Raw genomic sequence first — 17,348 nt, 5'->3', positions numbered from 1 at the left:
CCCATTTTCCATTTGGTGGCATCTGCTTAGATACCCATTAATAAACCACTTCCAAAATTGACCACACATACGACATACTTGAATACCCATACTAATAGAGATCAGTTATGGTTGTTGTACTTGGCTAATATACTTGCTCTTCTATTCAATGTTCAGGAAAAATGTGTCTCACCTTAATATCGTGCCATTTTCAATTTCAAAAATGCCGGTTAAGGGCAAGGGGAAAAGGAGAAATTCCGCCTTAAAAAAGAGAAAAATAGTGTAAAAATCCAAGAAAAAACCTAATTTTCTAAAATCTCCTCAGACTCATTTGGTGTTTACCTTAAACTTGGCAGGCCTTGTGACTTTGTCACTTGTTCCCTGGGCGCTAGAGTTCCAATTTCCAAAGGCCTGAACTTTCCAACTCATTAAAGAGTGAATGGATGGGGTGCTGCTCATTTGCAATTTCCAAGGAAAGGAAGAGAAAGACCGAGCTGGAGCCTGAGAGGCTAGAGCTAGAGCCAAGACTCAGGAGTAAATTTTAGAATGCCCATTCCTTAGGCAAATCTAGAGAGAGAGAGAGAGAGTGCAGTCTGCGAGGTGCAAGGGGGCAAGGAGACCCGGGTTCGCCTTGCAACAAGGTGTCTGCACACTTTGCAGCTGCTGGTAGGGTTTCCCCTTATGGTGACTTGTCCCGAGTGGGTTGGGTGGGCCTTTGGGGGAAAGGCCCCTGCAGTTCAGCCATGGGGGGTTTAGCTTTGTCCATGCCATTCCCTTTTTATTTGGAACAGAGGGCAGTCGTCCTCCTCTTCTCATTTTTGGGGGCAAATGGAGGCCCTGGTTTGCGGTGAAGTGCAGAAGCGGTTGGGTGCAGATGCACAAGGAGGAGTGGAAATCTCGTGGAAGCGGTTCTCCATTTTGTGGGGCAGTCTTACATATTTTCTCCTGGTTCTTGAAGATGGCGCTAGGCTCACCTATAATAGTCTATGGTGTTACTTCTCTAGCTAGAGCTTGGCTCCGCCCAGGGTGGATGTGTTGAAAGGAGCCACAATTGGTGATGCAGCTTACGGCTCCCCCAATATACTGCCTTCTTCCTTCTCTGTCAGTGGGTTCATCATCTCTCTGCATTGGTGGTACATAGGGTAAGGGTCCCTTTATGCCCGGTTATGTGTTGTTGTTATGTCTCTTGATCTGGTAATTGAGGGTTGCTCCCTTATCAGCCAATGTAATGCTTTGCTTTTCCCATCTTGAGGGTGATTCTAGTTGAGGTGGCAGTTCAGGCAGGGTTATGGCAACCTCTAGGTGTTCATGAAATCCTGTGTAGAGGTCTCACTGGTAGATTTTGTGAGGATTTTCAATCTTTTTGCCCTCTGCATGAAATCCCTGCAAAAAGCATTGAAGGGTTAAAACAAATTTTTCCTTCTAATTTGAAAGGTCGGAAAATGCTCGAAGAAGGTAGTAAACTCACTCACCAGTAAGGCTCATCGCTTATAGGTATGGAAAAACCCACAGAATCTACACATATGGCGCGATTCAGGAAATCTGACTTTTGAGCACCAAACATGTTCTCTAGAGCTTCGTAGAGCTGTTTATACGAAAGAAATCTTGAAAAGTCTACATTCCTTCCAACATCATCACTCTCACTGAACACTTTGCAATGGTGCCATTATCTAGAGCGCTTCTGTCTAGATAGCTTGCTTGTTGTCTAGGCCATTTCAAGTTCCCAGCCTCAATGGTTCCAGTAACATTTAAATCTTGATGGTCGAGTAGTTATGATGTCACCTTGAAAGGATGAGAGAGAGTTCCCTGCTCAACAAAAAACCTATGCACATCATCACAGACTTCCAATTTGAACCAGTCAGAGAATGCCTTGTGCCTCGAGCTATCTGATGAGACTTGCGGCTACTGAGGGCTGAATGATGGAGATGCATCAATGGTTTTCCCAAAAGCAAGAATGTTGCTTTCTTCCTGCCTGAAGCTCCACCTTCATTGCAACTATAAATACTTGATGAGAGCTGGTTGTGATAGTTGTTTCCAGCATTGTTTTTGGGTGTTAGCATTGTCGGAGGACTACTCTGCACATCAACACCACCATGTTGGAAATAATCTTGAGCGCTTACTTCGTTTGGCAACCTCTAGGTGTTCACAGAAAATCCTCTAGGCAAGCAGGTTTTTGGTAAGTATTTTTATGGAAGTGTCACCACCTTGTGTGATTGCAAAGAAGGTTAATGGTAGAAACATGTGTGGGGGGTTTGTTTTTATTTTTTTCTCTTGTTCCCTCTAACAAATAAATGATGCTACAAGAGATGTACTGCAAAAGAGATGATGTAGACTTACAAAAGAGGCCATGGCCTTCTTCCTCAACAATATAGAGCTTCTACTGAGCGTGTTGAGCAAGGGGATCTTGTAGTCTTTTGCAATGAGGTAGGCTCCTTTCCCTCCTTGACCATTGATTCTACATTCTAAGATTTACATGCACTATACCACTTTGTCATAATTTTATTGGTTTTTACACCAAAATCCTCCAAATTTAGCCGGTTTCCATCAAGATGACCCTCCAACCTAGCTAGTTTAGGAAGAAGCTTGGACATGTTAAAAAAGCCATCGATTGAAACTAAAAATCATTACAATTAATCTGAAACTTAGATGTTATTAAACTCTTTAAAGAGAAACTATTCAAAACTCTTTGATTTCTAGAGAAGTTGGAGGAAGAGAAAAGTAAGACTCATGATTGCACAAAGTATAAGGTTTATTTTCTCTTGCATGATAGCGCTTATACATATTGGCTCATTTCCATTACTATTAGCTAGAATCTTCCACGGATTCCATTTGTAGCTGTCATTACTCTTGCGATTTAGGATTAAAATAGACATACAAAGGCCCATCGATCGAGCTCATGGCCTTCTGTCTGTGAGCAAAATATTCTCCCTGAGCCGCTTGCACGGATGTAGTTCGCTGCAACTGTTGTGATTAATTACATATAAAAAAAACCATTTTCTCATCCCTTGCCTCGGTGCAACATCAGCCTTGGCACTTGTCTTGCACTCGCCATCCGTCCCCTGCACCTACCTGGTTGCCCTACCTCGCATGACACTTGCCCCTTCTTTGCCTTTTCCATTTCATCACAAAGAGGAGTATCCAGTGAGATTCCAATTCAAAAAATTGTCTTAGAATCATTAGCACATACTAGCTATAGTGAAATTAAGGGTAGTTTGCTTTTGAAAATATAAGCGTACGAATAGACAAGGACCCAAACAAAACGAAGCTTCAAACCTGGCACTGGAAAATGGGCATTCCCCTCATCATCATGGACATGAAAAAATTGCCGTTATTTTTTTAAAATTTTAATTGTTACTAATCGTTAATGTCTTTTAATTTGTCTGAGTCTCATAACTTGGCTCTATTGCGGGCCATGTTGGAAACTCCAAAAGAGGGAGGGGAACGGGTCTTCATCATCGATCGTCAATGTCCATCTCTCCCCTCACACGCACAAAGTCTCTCTATCTCTCTCTCTCTCTCACCTGTGTGTCTTTTGCATCCTCGGGGCCTTTCTTTATCTCTCTTGTCAAATAATAACAATTGGAAGCAAGAAGCATGAGCTTCTCATCACTTGTAGTTTTTAAGGCACACCAAAAGATTAAAAGAAGGAAGAGACAAGAGTCTTAGCAAAGATATTGTAAAGATGACAAGGGTCCATACTCCTTATCACGTTTTGATATATCTAAGTCTATTTAAATGAGTAAATGTTTATTGACTATTATAAGGGATCCTTATACGCTCAATGAAAAATCTCCTAAAAGTTGGTAGGGAAAGGTGGATCATGGATGAGGGGGGAGGGCTTTATGAGACTAGGAGGAACAATTGGAGCTTGTAGCAGATTGGATGTGTGGTTTGTGAAAAGAGAGAGAGAGAGAGAGAGAGAGAGAGAGAGAGAGAGAGATTGTGGGCACTGGAGTACTAGTACATCCACAATGACAAAGAAAGATCCTTTCTTGTAGTCAAGTAGCCATCCACTACCTCTCTTGGACCCTTAGACTCTCAGTCTCTTTATTCAATCTCCACGTTTTGACTATTGTTTACAAGTCACGAGTTACAACATTTCTCTAGAGACTCATAATGTGAATCTATGCACATTGCAGTCTAAGAAAGATCGCGCCTTGATTGAAGCTCAAAAGCAACAAAGTACACATGTGGATATGACTACACTACCCACTAAGGGAGAGGCAATGGTAGTTTCCTAGTCTATATTCAATGTGATACTATCATTTCCTTTTATACTAGTAGCAACAATGCAATCTTTTGGGTACATCAATTTCATCTTTGACTAGCTAGGAAGTGTACTGTAGTTGCATGTTGCAGTTGCTTACTCTCTTGGACTCAATATTTTCTCATGATGATACCAACAATAATGAGAGATTGATATGTTGAATATCAAGCCTGTGGTGGTGTTTTCACATGCTATTCAGTATAACATCAAGATACATCTTCCTTGCCTCCTAGCCTAGCCAACAATCAGAGAATGCTAGGGGTTGCCATTGCTTGTTGCACTATTCTAGGGTAAGTTGATAATGAAGATTATTGAGGTTCCTTTGGAGCCTCTTCTATAAAAAATGTTGCTTGCTAGCATAGATTTTGATTGTAATGATGATATTTAAAAACTCTTGCAATGTTATCTAGATAGAGAACATTTGCTACAACCGTCAAGAGAAACATGCATAGACTGATCCATGGTTGTTTATTATGAGCATACCATTATTTGTTATTTAGAGAACAATCCATTTCATATGTGTGTCTTAAATCCCATGTGGGAAGCCTACTGAGCAGGTGGCTAGTATCATTTCTTTTGAGACTGATATTTGTATCAGTTTACAAGGGAAATGATGTCCGTCTTTTGACAAATTACATTGAAAATCGATTGGTTTATTTTAATTTAGTATTCATTATATTTGTTTCTTTTCATGGTTTGTTCTCTTAACATCTATTGCAAATCACAACACACTACAATCTATATTTTTGTTCATTTGCACTTCAACATGTATTTTTGCAAAAGCCTATGCTTCTAAATTGTTATGTTATTAGCATACAAAAAATAGCGGGTCATTACATTCTGTACGAAATCCGTATGAGGGGGGATGACTCATTGCAAGAACGTCCGTATCTTGTTCGTATGTAGGGGGGTAGGTTAGCATGTAAGATACCGTACGTAGGGGGGTTTCCCTAATTTTGATGCACACAGGTGACATCCCCCCATTACAAATAGTGAATCCCCCGGGAATGATCGTGGGAAAGTCCCCTTAACTTTTAAAGTCATAACCCTTAGTTTTGAGGGGAGATTTATCATTAGCCGGAAGAATTAAAAAACGTGCACTGTGGAGGCCTTTTACTACTACAAATTGTAATCTTCTTTTCTCCTGAACTGGTAATCAGAATTCGTTTTCGAATAGCACATTGCGTTCCTTGTCTCTTGCCCTACAATTTTAGTGTGATCATTTTCAATTCTGTTGTGGTTTGAGACACATTGTTTGTGAGCTAAATGCATTGATCTGGAGGTTAAAATGGTTGTTTTTTATGTTTTGACCATGGATAAATGTTTCTATGTTGAAGGAGGACCTTTCCAAGTACTTCTATTTCAATTTTCTGCACATTTTTTGTGATGGATCGTGATTTATGTACCTTCCCAGATGGTGGCAAAACTTGGTAGGATTGATCCCTTAAGTGTTGTGATACCTCTCCTTAAGTTTCACGGCGTTTCGGATTTGTTTGGATGCTGAAAAGGCATGATGATCTAGATTGGTGTGAGATTGGACGCATACTGATTGTCTAACTAGGAAGTGGTTGATTTGCTTTTGTCGTAGAACGAGTAGCCCCTGAGTTCAATTTGGTGAGATTGACACTCTCATTAAGTCTCCGTACCCCATCCCGAGTCGCTTCCTTGCATATTGTCATTATGTTAGTACAAAAGAGCTATGTTACAGATGTCTATCGCGGCAACCCGCTAACATTGGCGTCGTTGCCGGGGAAACCGATCCTTAGGTGGTGAGTGACTCAATGTACAAAAACAAAAATTTCCCTTTGAGCTTTTGATACCCGTTCCGCTTACACATAGACAGTGAAGCATCTAGACGTAGGTTTAGTGCTTGGTAGAGACTGGAGTCCGAGACTAGCCAGTGCTATTCCTTAAGAGCAAAGGAAGTTGTGAGTGAAGTACAAGATAGTATTTTGTTCTTTGATTTTTCACATGCTTGGAAAGTGCTATTCCACCACACACTTTGTTGTTATTTTTGTAATTTTAAGTTCAGTTATCTTTGCAAATTCATTTCAGTTTATAGGAGTAGGTTAGGAAACAAATTACACCATCATTTGGGGCCAAAAGGATCGAGGGAAAAACTGTCAAAAACCTTATTTTGGTGTTGAAGACCATAACTCTAAAAAGTTGAAGAAGTGATGGTCAGAGCTTCAAAACTAGACCAAACCCAACAAAACTTTCAAGAAGGGGATAAAAACACTTGCTGAAAAAGACTGTGCTAAAAACTTTCCAATTGCCTGTCCAACATGGATCGCGATCCGTGTACCTTTTTGGCAAAATGTGCTAAAACTATTTTCTTTGCTTAGAACAGGTTCTCAGGCATCAGAACCTTGAGTTTGGTCAGAGATAGAGTGCTAAAAGATCAAAAAAATCAAAAGATTGGGGTGAGCAGAGCAAAACCTTGAAAAAGGGAAAAACAAGGAAAAACTAAGCTTTTACTTGTCCAAATTCAAAAAAGGATGAGAATTGGGATCAGCTAGAAGAAGGGAATCAACATAACCAAATTTCATGTACAGATGCTTCCCAACATGGATCACCATCCATGTTCCAAGTAGACATCTGACAATAAGATTTGATCAGTGTACTCCTGATTACTAGTTGAACAACGTCTCCAAAAGGAGCCATAGACAAAAAGTGAAAAAATTTGGTCAAAATACCAAAAAACGAGTTGCTTGCAAAAAACGCAAAACAGACACAAAATCTTGCTTTTCACTCGGAAAAAGCTGGTCAAATCCAAAAAGACTTGGGAAAAAGCATCACCATACCTTGTGTGATCAGCTCACAAAGTGTCAGTCCAAAATCTTGCCAAACATGGATCGCGATCCATGTACCTTTTTGGAATTTTGAGCTGATAATAGGCAAGCAGGGAAGTGATAACAATTGAAACACTTTCTCCCAAAGGACCCTTATCAAAAAATTTCAAACAGAGGGCAAAAGGGGGAAAAAATCAGATCAAGGGGGAAACCACTGAAATAAACCCTAAAAATGACTTTTGTTTGTCCTAAAAAGCTTTAAAACATTCAAAAACCATATAGCCAAATCACTAGGCCAAGGACTAGCTGTGGGACAAATTTCAGTGTATTTTGACACAAAGGAACATGGATCATGATCCATGTTCCCCTGACACAATTTGACACCAAACTGACACCATAGCTAGAGGGCATCACAGAGTGTCTAGTGGTCCTTCCAGAGTTGAATTTAGGTGCAAGAAACCATCCGACAGCTCAGAACTGATAGAAGCTCAAGCAAAGTGACAAACTCAACTTAGCCTCCAATCCAGAGGTTCATTTCTAAAAACATTGGTACCATAAGACCTCTTAATCATGTTTAATATGATGATAGCAACAAAAGTTCATTTGGCTTCGGAACATGGATCGCGATCCATGTACCTCTGAGTTAGAACAGAGACAAAAGCTTAACATACAAAGAGCTAGTCCATAGTAACCTGGTGCTTCTTTCAGAATTGAAATTGGACCCAAATTGTTGAGGATGTGTAAGGAATTGTGTGCTACTGAAAAAACCCAGCTAAGTTTTGTCGATTAAAGGCAAGAACTAACAAGAACGGCTATACGCTCACAGCTATCAAGCAAATTCTTGACAGGTTGCAGGTACTAGAAGATACTACCCAGCAAGCAAGATCAAACGGGAAATTCAAACTATTTAATAAGGTAACTCGGTTTGGATTTTGTATTACCAATTCTTCATGAATTTTCGATTAGGATGATTGTACCAGAATAGGAATCCTAGCATCTTTGATCAAGGGAGTAATCACTCGACGGAAGAAAGTGTGAATCAGAGACCACTGCCGCCTTTGGAACCCATTTTAGAGGAGAGTTTCTCTTACACTTTGTCTGAGAGATCAGACAGCCTCATGATTGAAGATTCTAACAAGTCAAACCCTAAGGGAACATCTTCGATGGGTGCAGGTCCTTCTCAGCCTGCACCTGGTGTAAAATGGTTCTATTTGAAGTTTCAATTTTAAAATGTGCTTAAGGCCAAAATCTATAAGGATGGAATGGACCTCTATGTTGTTAAGTTGAAAAATAAGCTGAAAAAGTTCAGAGACCTTGTAGATGTTGATTATGACGGGGATAGATATTTTGACCTAGAGGGAATAATGTACCTCGTGGTTCATAACTCTTTTATTGTGGATAAATGGGGAATGACCGGCACCAAGAACAAGGTAGATAATGAGCTGGCCGATGAACCACCCAAAATGGAGAAACAAAATGCGGTACTTAGGCGCACCAATGAGACAGATCGCCTTAACACAGACAACCAATATGTGGGGCTTTATAAGTTCAATAATGGAGAACAAACACTCTATACATATGTGACGAGCCCCGCATCAAAGAATTGAAAGACCAAAAAAACTTGTATGTTTACACGTACACGGAAGGTAGAAGTATTCAGATGGTCATAATGGACAAGTATGGCCAAAATTACTCTCCAATGGATCGTAAGGAATTAGAGAGATATACATATTTTGGAGGACGACTCCACCAATACTATGTAGATCCAAAAGAGGTAAAAACCATGACTACTCACACCAGACCTGAGACTATACCCGTGAGCCCCTTGAGAACCAAGTGGAGGATTCTTATGGACACACATAGGGGCAGTACTGTTCCTGACATCACTTACACCACTGGAATCCCTCCGACTATTACATGAGATCGACTTGGTGAACGTATAGCGGATAGGATACCACTGTTAGTACCAAGAGGAGATTATGAACCTAAAGAAGCCACACCAGGTGACGGACCAGGAGTTGTTAGATGGTTGCAGAGGCCAGACGTATGCGACCATCTCAGGTGGCAAAATGCGTACCCAAAAAGTATAATGGATCTAAAGATCCGTATGCCCATGTTTCAATCTTCAAACAAGTGTTGAGAGTGGAACAAGTACCTAATTTCCACACTCAATAGAAGGATTTGGGTTGACATTGGAAGGTACTACCTTGACTTAGTTCCAACCATTAAACAACATGGAATTCCCAAGTATTGAGCAACTTCTCCGAGAATTCGCTGAAGAATTCTTAAAAAGGGGGATCAAGCATAACAGTGTCTCCCAGATCTATGCATTTAGGCAAAACAAAAACGGGAAAGTGAAGGAAGCATCCCTTCCTTTAAAGCAGTACATAGAAAGATGCCCTACTCAAGAACTACCTTAGGATGAAAGACTACCGGTCCTTTCATAGAGGGATTGCAAAATGACACGCTCGAAAGGGACTTGTACTTGAAGGCATGTGTAACTTTTGAGCAAGTCACAAAAGAGGTGTTGTATATTGTAGATAATTGCAAGGCATATGGGGAGGTGACTGAAGACACAGACCAAGGGATGAGTATCCCCTCTTCAATCACTAGTGAGTCCATGAAAAAATTGGGAGGTTGATCAAATGATTGAGGAAGTGATCAGGAGGATAAACCAAGGGAACATAACGAACCCAAACACACGACAATCGCCCACTCAAAAATGTGATACTTGTGGAGGAGATCATCCAACCCAGTGGTGCAACCTTCAACAAAGGCTAGGAGTAAACACACAGTGAATATTGAAATGGTGTGCTACAGAATAAAATGGACAAACCATGAAACTCATGAATGTTTCTATAATCGGAACTATGTTAGCAAGAGACAATACAGACCACATGGAGGACAAAAACTTCCGCCCCCTCCAAGGTGCCAAGTAGGGCCGAATAATGAAATCTTCGGCCAGGAAAAAGCTCAACCTATGTTGGGTCATCAACCTCCCTTACCCTAGGAAAATAGGGCTATGGTAAGGATTTCTCAGCCCATAGAACCACCTTTTGATCAAAGTATGGTCTAAGTAGTCTCATACCGAGAAGATTTAGACAATAATTATGAGAGGGGATTTGATGGGAATTCATATGCTCCAAAGGGAATAATCCATGGATAATTCCGGAAGAGATGTCCGAGCCATCATACATAGCACAACCAACTAAAAACCATTATTTGATCGATGAGAATATGCTCATGTTCATGGAAAATCAGGGCTACAAACCTAGAGGCTACCCTTCTAGAACAGGACAACCGATGGGAGCTCCATAAGCTTCTCCACCACCTGTAGGACCATGCTATGAATGTGGGGGTGATCATTGGGCTATAGTTTATCCAAACAAAGGAGAACGGGTGAAACTTTTTGGATTCTGTGACGGATGCACGACCGACCATCTCATTCCAGACTGTCCAAAAAACCCCAAAAACAAAGGAAAAGCAACCATGAACAAAGTGGGGATTGTGCCAAGCTCAAGTGGATCAAAAACAGAACCAAATATTCCGATAAACGCGGTCATTAGAGCTCAAGTACATGAGGCAGCAAGGAACATCCCAACCAGCCAAAAAGAGATAGAAAACTTGTCTGTCCAAACCCCTAGGAAATCCTGGAAGGAAAAACGAAACATGATGAAAGCCAAAAGAGAAAAAGGAAAAAACGGCATTGGAAACCAAATTGCTAAAAACAGAGGAACAACTTCAAAGGTAAAGAGACCTTGAGAGCAACAACGAGATAAAAAAACCATTGGATCTACCATCAGGAGGGTCGGTCTTGGTAGACAAGGTGTTTGAACCTTTGGACGCAATTCTAAAAGCTTACGACGCAAGGCTAAAGCCTAACCAAACCCAAGAGGATAAGTGGTTAAAGTACCCTCATCCAGGCTATGAGAAAGAGAGGCTAAAGATGTTTAAGGAGCTCATCCAAGCCGCTCAAGCGCATATGGAACCATCAATTCCCATGGCTCCAAAAATCGAGGTACTAATCCGAGAAAATATTCAGGAGTTAGAGGGGCGGGGAATTGAAAATAATAACCTACCAAATACTGTAGACGAAACACCATTGTATATGAGAGGTGGTAGCCAATACAACAAATGGAACATATTCTCAAGTACCACTGCCAATTCCGGAGGTAGAAGAACAATGACCTCAAGAGCTATGGGAAAATATTAGGAATAGAAAAGATGGAAGTGCCACACTTGTGTCAGCTCTTATCCCAAAAATCCACCTGGAGCATGAGCTCTACCCAAATGACATCAGATCATTGTATGGTGATGCAAGCACAAGAATATTGGAAGACAGTAAACCGCAGTCATTGAAGACTTTACCTTCATTTATTGGTAACCCTGAAACTTGATCGGAGGTAAGGAAAGTCCCATCTCAATGGAAAGCTAATCCTAAGATGATGGATACTAAAATTCTTCATGAGCTGATGTCATCCCCTATCCATTGTACATTGACTCTGTCAAAGTTACTGCATATCAGACCGCATCTTTGGATGAGGTCGGGAAAAATTTGGAAAAATTTGGGCTGGTAATTCCTTCACCCAAGGCTTCTCCAAACACACTAAAGACAAAACCCTCTAAACAAACTAAGCATGAGCCAGTACCAGTAAACAAGGTAGGGGATTATTGTGAAGGTGAAGAAGGAAATCATACCCTACCGATGGAGTACAAAGAGACTAAGTTGATAGCAATCTTGGATACCGGGGCTGGAATAGCCATAGCTACCAAAGCCATGTGGAAAAAATGGGGAAAAACTACTCTCAAAAAGACGAGAATGAAACTTCAATTGGCAAATGGGTATCTGGAAAGACCCATAGGCATCTTGGAGCAGATTGTAGTAATCTCTTGTGTAATTGCATATGAACACACATTTGATATTATGAATTTTGACGAGAGCAACAACTTCGATATCATATTGGGCAGACCATTCATGCGTCAGCTCAAAATGGTGCAAGATTAGGGCTACGACTATATCTATCTGAGGAACAAGGATGTCACTACGAAAATTAGTGTCACAGATCATAGCTATAGAGATGTAGAAAGAACCCCAGAAGAAGACTTGCATTCCACATCTGACCAGGAAGGAGGAATACCGTCTTGGCTACTGAACAAAGATCACCAGTGGACAAGAGAAGCTTCGAAATGTGGAAGTATAAAAAAGGAAAATTGCATTCTTGATAGGACTGCACAAGATGCATACATACCAGAGCCTTTTCCAGAAGAGATGTTTGAACCTTTTGGATGGCAACAAATACTAGCCACTCTTGATGTTTGTGTAAACGAGGTGACCCTCACCAAATTCTGTGATGAGGAAGGGTATGATATCATTCCATTCCAGATGATGGGTGTCAGCCTAACTCCAAAGACAGAGGGGGAAGTCCCTGGACAAGGACAGGGTTGCCGAGTTCCATCAGATAGTGGAGGAAATCTCTATAAGATACCTTGACCAAACGGATGAAGAAGATTTCCAAGACTTGACTGATAAGATGCTAGAGGATATTACGGACGATGAGCTGTCTAGTAGCTCGAGTCAGAGCATCAAATGGAAGGATCATCTGGTGATCAAAGCCTACTCAAAACTACCTTCTTCAATGCCCTTGCCCCCTTAACCCCACACAACATTAGCCTTAATCCCTAAAAATTAGGATTCCTTACAAGGCCCATGCAAGGTTCATATTTCTCCTAAAACCTGTCTACATATTTGTGGATGGATTCATAGGGAGAGAGCTTTAAGCTTCGTCATTTGGTGAGTACTTTGTCTTTGGCATCGGTGGCCAAAAACTGCTTCATAATGGAAGCTCTTAAAGCTTTCCATGTTCGCGGAGCTTCACCGTTGGCTCGTAGGCTAGACCACCATTGTCTGGCGGACTTTTGAAAGTGCATAGCTACATGGCGTAGCTTAGAGGACTCCATGAAGCCCTCATCTCGAAACGTCGCATCAAACTATTGGATAAAGGCCAAGACTTTGTCTGTAGCACCAAAGGTGCCATCATAGGTAAGGAAAGAGATGCTCTTCCCTCCCTCTTTGAACTTCTTCAGCTTGGACGACCTCTTCCATGCGGCATAGGATTTCCTATGGACTCTTCTTTTTCATGGTTCAAAGAATGCACCATCACTTTCTTCAGAAGGTAAAGAATTTGAAGAAGGTGGAGAAGAGGGTGACCTCTTTCTCGCCTTTTTCTTGTCTTGATCTTCGTCGTCTTCACCATCACTTTCATAAGAGGAAGAGGATGAAGAAGATGGAGAAGAAGGTGTCCTCTTTCTCGCCTTTTTTTTCTCTTGCTTTTTATCATCCCTCTTTGAATTATGGTGTGGAGAAGGGTGCGATGGTCTTCTCCGCTTTGGTGGTAATGGAGAGCGTTTACCCCGCCGTCTTTGTGGAGCCATCTCCACCAAGGTGGCGGGAGACTCACTTCTTTCTCGTTCCTTCGGTGGAGGCTCTTGAGTTCTCCTTTGGGAAGGAGATGCATCATCAAGAAATAAAATCTCGAGCCCTTCGTATGGATTCTCTTCTTCTTCCCGAATCGGAGAGAGACCTCTTTTGGGAGTCTCACAAGGAGGATTCCTAGGTGTTCTCTTGTCATGGTGGTGAGCTTGGAGAATCTCGTGAGCACGGATTTGCCGTTGCACTTCACTTTGAAGAGATGGATTGCCCATGGCTTCTTGAAGCCTAGAAACAAGATAGTTAACAAGCATCGGAGCATCATTAGTAGGTTGCTCATTAGCAAAATCAAAGTTATCAACATTAATTTCACTCTCTTTACTATTGTAAGCCATTCTAACAACTTTTAGGTGTAAACTTTTTAGGTGTACTTTGGCACTTCAAGCCCTAGTTACTACTCCTCTTTACCCCTTTAGAAAAAGAACTCAAGCTACTGTACCCGTGGCTCGAATACCATTAATTGCAAGGAATAGAAGAGAGGGTCATTCAACACCAAAACAGCACCGGCTCCTGTCAAGCTTCTAATAGCTCAATAGTGGTTAAGCCATAGGCAAGCCCTGTAGGACTCCACTATTAAGACCATAGCTCTCGACGGTGATACCCCATTAACTGCACAAAGGCAGGCGCACTGCAAGGCTGAAAAATCCCTATTCTACTTACTCACAGGCAATTAATAATACCAACCATTTATAGCTAGCTTGAGGACCTCCCTTCTTGAGCAAGAAAAGAGAAACCTTGTGCTCTGATACCAATGTAACATTTAATGGCCTAAAAACTTGTGTGTAGAGGAAATTAGCATGAACATAGTGGGCATTTCATTAGAATAGATTCCTAATGAGAATTACAAGAGTGCTTGGGTGGAGAGAGCAACAAAAAGCATAACACCTAGTTAGATAGCATGAACAATACTTTCAAAAGAGAGAGAAATTAAGCTATTGACAACAGTTGAGGACCGGATTTGATCTTTTATTAAATTTTTTTTAATTAATTAAACTAGATTTACTCTAGCCTAATTCTCATTGGTCCACCTCCAAGGCCATCCAATAAGAATTGGATACACCTTGTGGGCATCTAGCCTAGGGAGCTGACACGTGTCCCTCATTCCCTTTGTGTAAAGGGAGATTGTGTGTGTGTGTGGCTTTCTCTCTCATCCCCTACAAGCTAGGCTTGCCCCCCCCTATGTAGGGATGTGTAAAGACGTTTTTGGCACACACAAAGCATCCAATTCCCCCATGGTTGACCTTTGGACACAACCTTTGAATTTTGGAACGTTAGCATTTTGGAAGTCTTAATGGGCTGAACCTTAGGGTCTTTTTAGCCCATTGTTGCACATGGCTCTTTTGAAGATGGCCCCCCCTTTGGATCCCTATTTTCCCTCCTTTGTATCCCTACTGTGGCCGGTCTACTAGCTTAACCAATATTCTAGCTTTTTCTCCCCTGGCACTTCCCCATATTAAATGATCAATTTAACATGAGAAAATCATTTAGGAGAATTAGATATTGATTATTATGACAACAAGTTATCTATTACTTATGTAGATGATTTCAAGAAGGCAATAAATCGTTTAATAACTGCTATCACAGATGATTGAGGAGAAAAAGACATCACATATTACTAAGTGAGTATTCAATCACTTCTTAAAGTCTAGATAGTTTTTTACATTGTGTCCTATGAGTTCAACTAACATTATTTTAAATTTTTTTAGCATATTCTCTACCTATATGGACCATATTTTGCAAAAAAAGGACCCCTTGCAACATGGAATACTCAAGGAATGGCAAAATCTCACTATCAATCAAGGACTTCATTTTTCAGATGTACAAGAAAGGGAGGGGGACAAAGAAGGATCAATGCACTAAAGAAATTATTCAATTGGTTCTATAGGAGGCAATTACAACAGATGAGATCAAACAACCATGATGCTCAACCACAAACAGAGACTAATTCTTCACTTTGAAACTTTGTACCGAGTCTTTCTAAAAAGATCCAGATTCAAAAAATATATTTTACGTAAAATTTTGTCAATTTTACTTCAGTTTTTTATTCTTTTGGTATCACTAGGCATGTCACGCCTATATCTCAAAAACTTTCTTCTTCTATAGCCCCCAACAAGGTTGACGTTTGTCTCCTCAGTTGTTGCTGCATAACTAGAGTAGCAAAGAAAATATCTCTCTCTTGACGCATTGAATCCTGCAGCATACCTAAATATTCTAAGTGCTACAACTCTTTTAAGTAGCATGATCTTTTTTTCATTTATTTTAAGGGGAGTGTAACCCAAAAATCATGACAATATCTTTAGGGAAAAGATTGGCAACTCAAGATCTTTAGAATACTGCATGTGAAAAGCACAAAGGTGGCACTATCCAATGTAGGTATATATTGCATGAGAGAGGAGGGATCCCTTCTGGAAGTGCCCTCTGTTGCTTTCCCTCTCAAGCCGTTAGCTCTCCCAAGAAAATTGTCCTTGTCAAGGAGTTCAATTTGCAAAAAAAGTAAGTAATGATTAATCGAAACAAACTTGAAAAAAAAGGAAGATTATAGGAAGGGAGATCAAGATGAAATTGAATCTACCTTTTGCAAGTCATCCTCGGTAATGACTTTTTCATGAAGGGGATTGCATGATCCAGTCATCTCTCTTTTGTCAATGTCCTTTTCAGCTTCCTTTAACTTAAAGTCTCTACCAAAAGATTGGATACCAAGCTCAACAAGCTTCTTCTCAAAATCCTTATCTTCAAGAGAAGGTTTCTCTTCTTCCACTCTTTTCATGCATAGAGGAAGTGCATCAGGAATAGGAAGAAATAAGTTATCGGATGTCGGTAGATCAAGTTACAAAAACTTCTTTTTTGACTTTGCTTCTATATCAATGAAGTATTTGGCCACTTCAAAAACTTCAAAAATGGTTGCAATATAGTAGTCCTCCTTGATTTATGCAGACATTGAATATGGTAGAGGGATATACTCTTTTCTATTGATATAAGAGTAGGAACTCTTGGAATAGTAAGGGAGGCCTTAGATAACTCTACCTCCTCTTTGGGCTCATCAATGACAGTAGTAGCTCTAAATTGAGCAACAAAAATTTTAACTCTCTTGCTCCTCATCTACAATATTAATTTCCTACTCCTCTAGAACTTCACTTTTTTCAAGATGGAGGACTATGGAAACATTTGTATTTATTCCCTCTTTGTTTGTATCTTTTACTTCATCACCTTTGCCTTGCATATCAACTTTAAGGGAAAAAAAGAAAATAAAGGCAAATTATTTTGGAACAAGGTTGCAAGGCTTTGAATGGATAGGACAAGAAATGGTCGATGGGCAGACAAAAGAAGTCTTCTTGGAAAATATTCCTAATCTCGTTGTTACTTTGCATTTCTCAATTGAATTGGTAGTAAATTCAGCTAGATGACAATAGGTCTTGCCATCCAATACCAAAAACTTACCCTCAATTGTCTCTTCAAACTCTTTGACTTCCTCTAATAGAATGTCCTTCAATTTTTCTAGCATAATTGCAAGATCAAACAAAGGATTGATTATTTCATATGCCTTTGAGTACACTTCCATGTCACCACCATCCATGATAGCAACCAAGAGCTTCTCACTTGGGCTCTCCTCTAAAATCTCTTCATGACCTTCAGGAATAAGACTCATCTTTGGTTAAAAAGGATGGTAGCAAGAGGTAGCTTGAGATACCACACATCAGTGAACCCTTCAAAGCAAGACAATGCAATACTGGCTTTAGGAAGACTCCAAAACTATAGCTTATCGTGTTGTGCAAGAGTTATGGATGGGATAGGAGGGAATTGCTCGATCGATGTGGAGAGGAGG

General features: G+C 40.5%; 1 pseudogene; it reads right to left on the bottom strand.

The window, feature by feature from the left end:
- Positions 1 to 1,277: 1,277 nt before the first annotated feature.
- On the bottom strand, positions 1,278 to 17,171 carry LOC147436038 (uncharacterized; annotated as a pseudogene).
- Positions 17,172 to 17,348: the final 177 nt, after the last annotated feature.

Source organism: Adiantum capillus-veneris, chromosome 18, assembly GCF_014529385.1.
Source record: "Adiantum capillus-veneris isolate H3 chromosome 18, ASM1452938v2, whole genome shotgun sequence".
Classification (NCBI taxonomy): Eukaryota; Viridiplantae; Streptophyta; class Polypodiopsida; order Polypodiales; family Pteridaceae; genus Adiantum; species Adiantum capillus-veneris.
The sequence above is the reverse complement of the archived record's forward strand: the minus strand, read 5'-3'. Positions and strand labels throughout refer to the sequence as shown.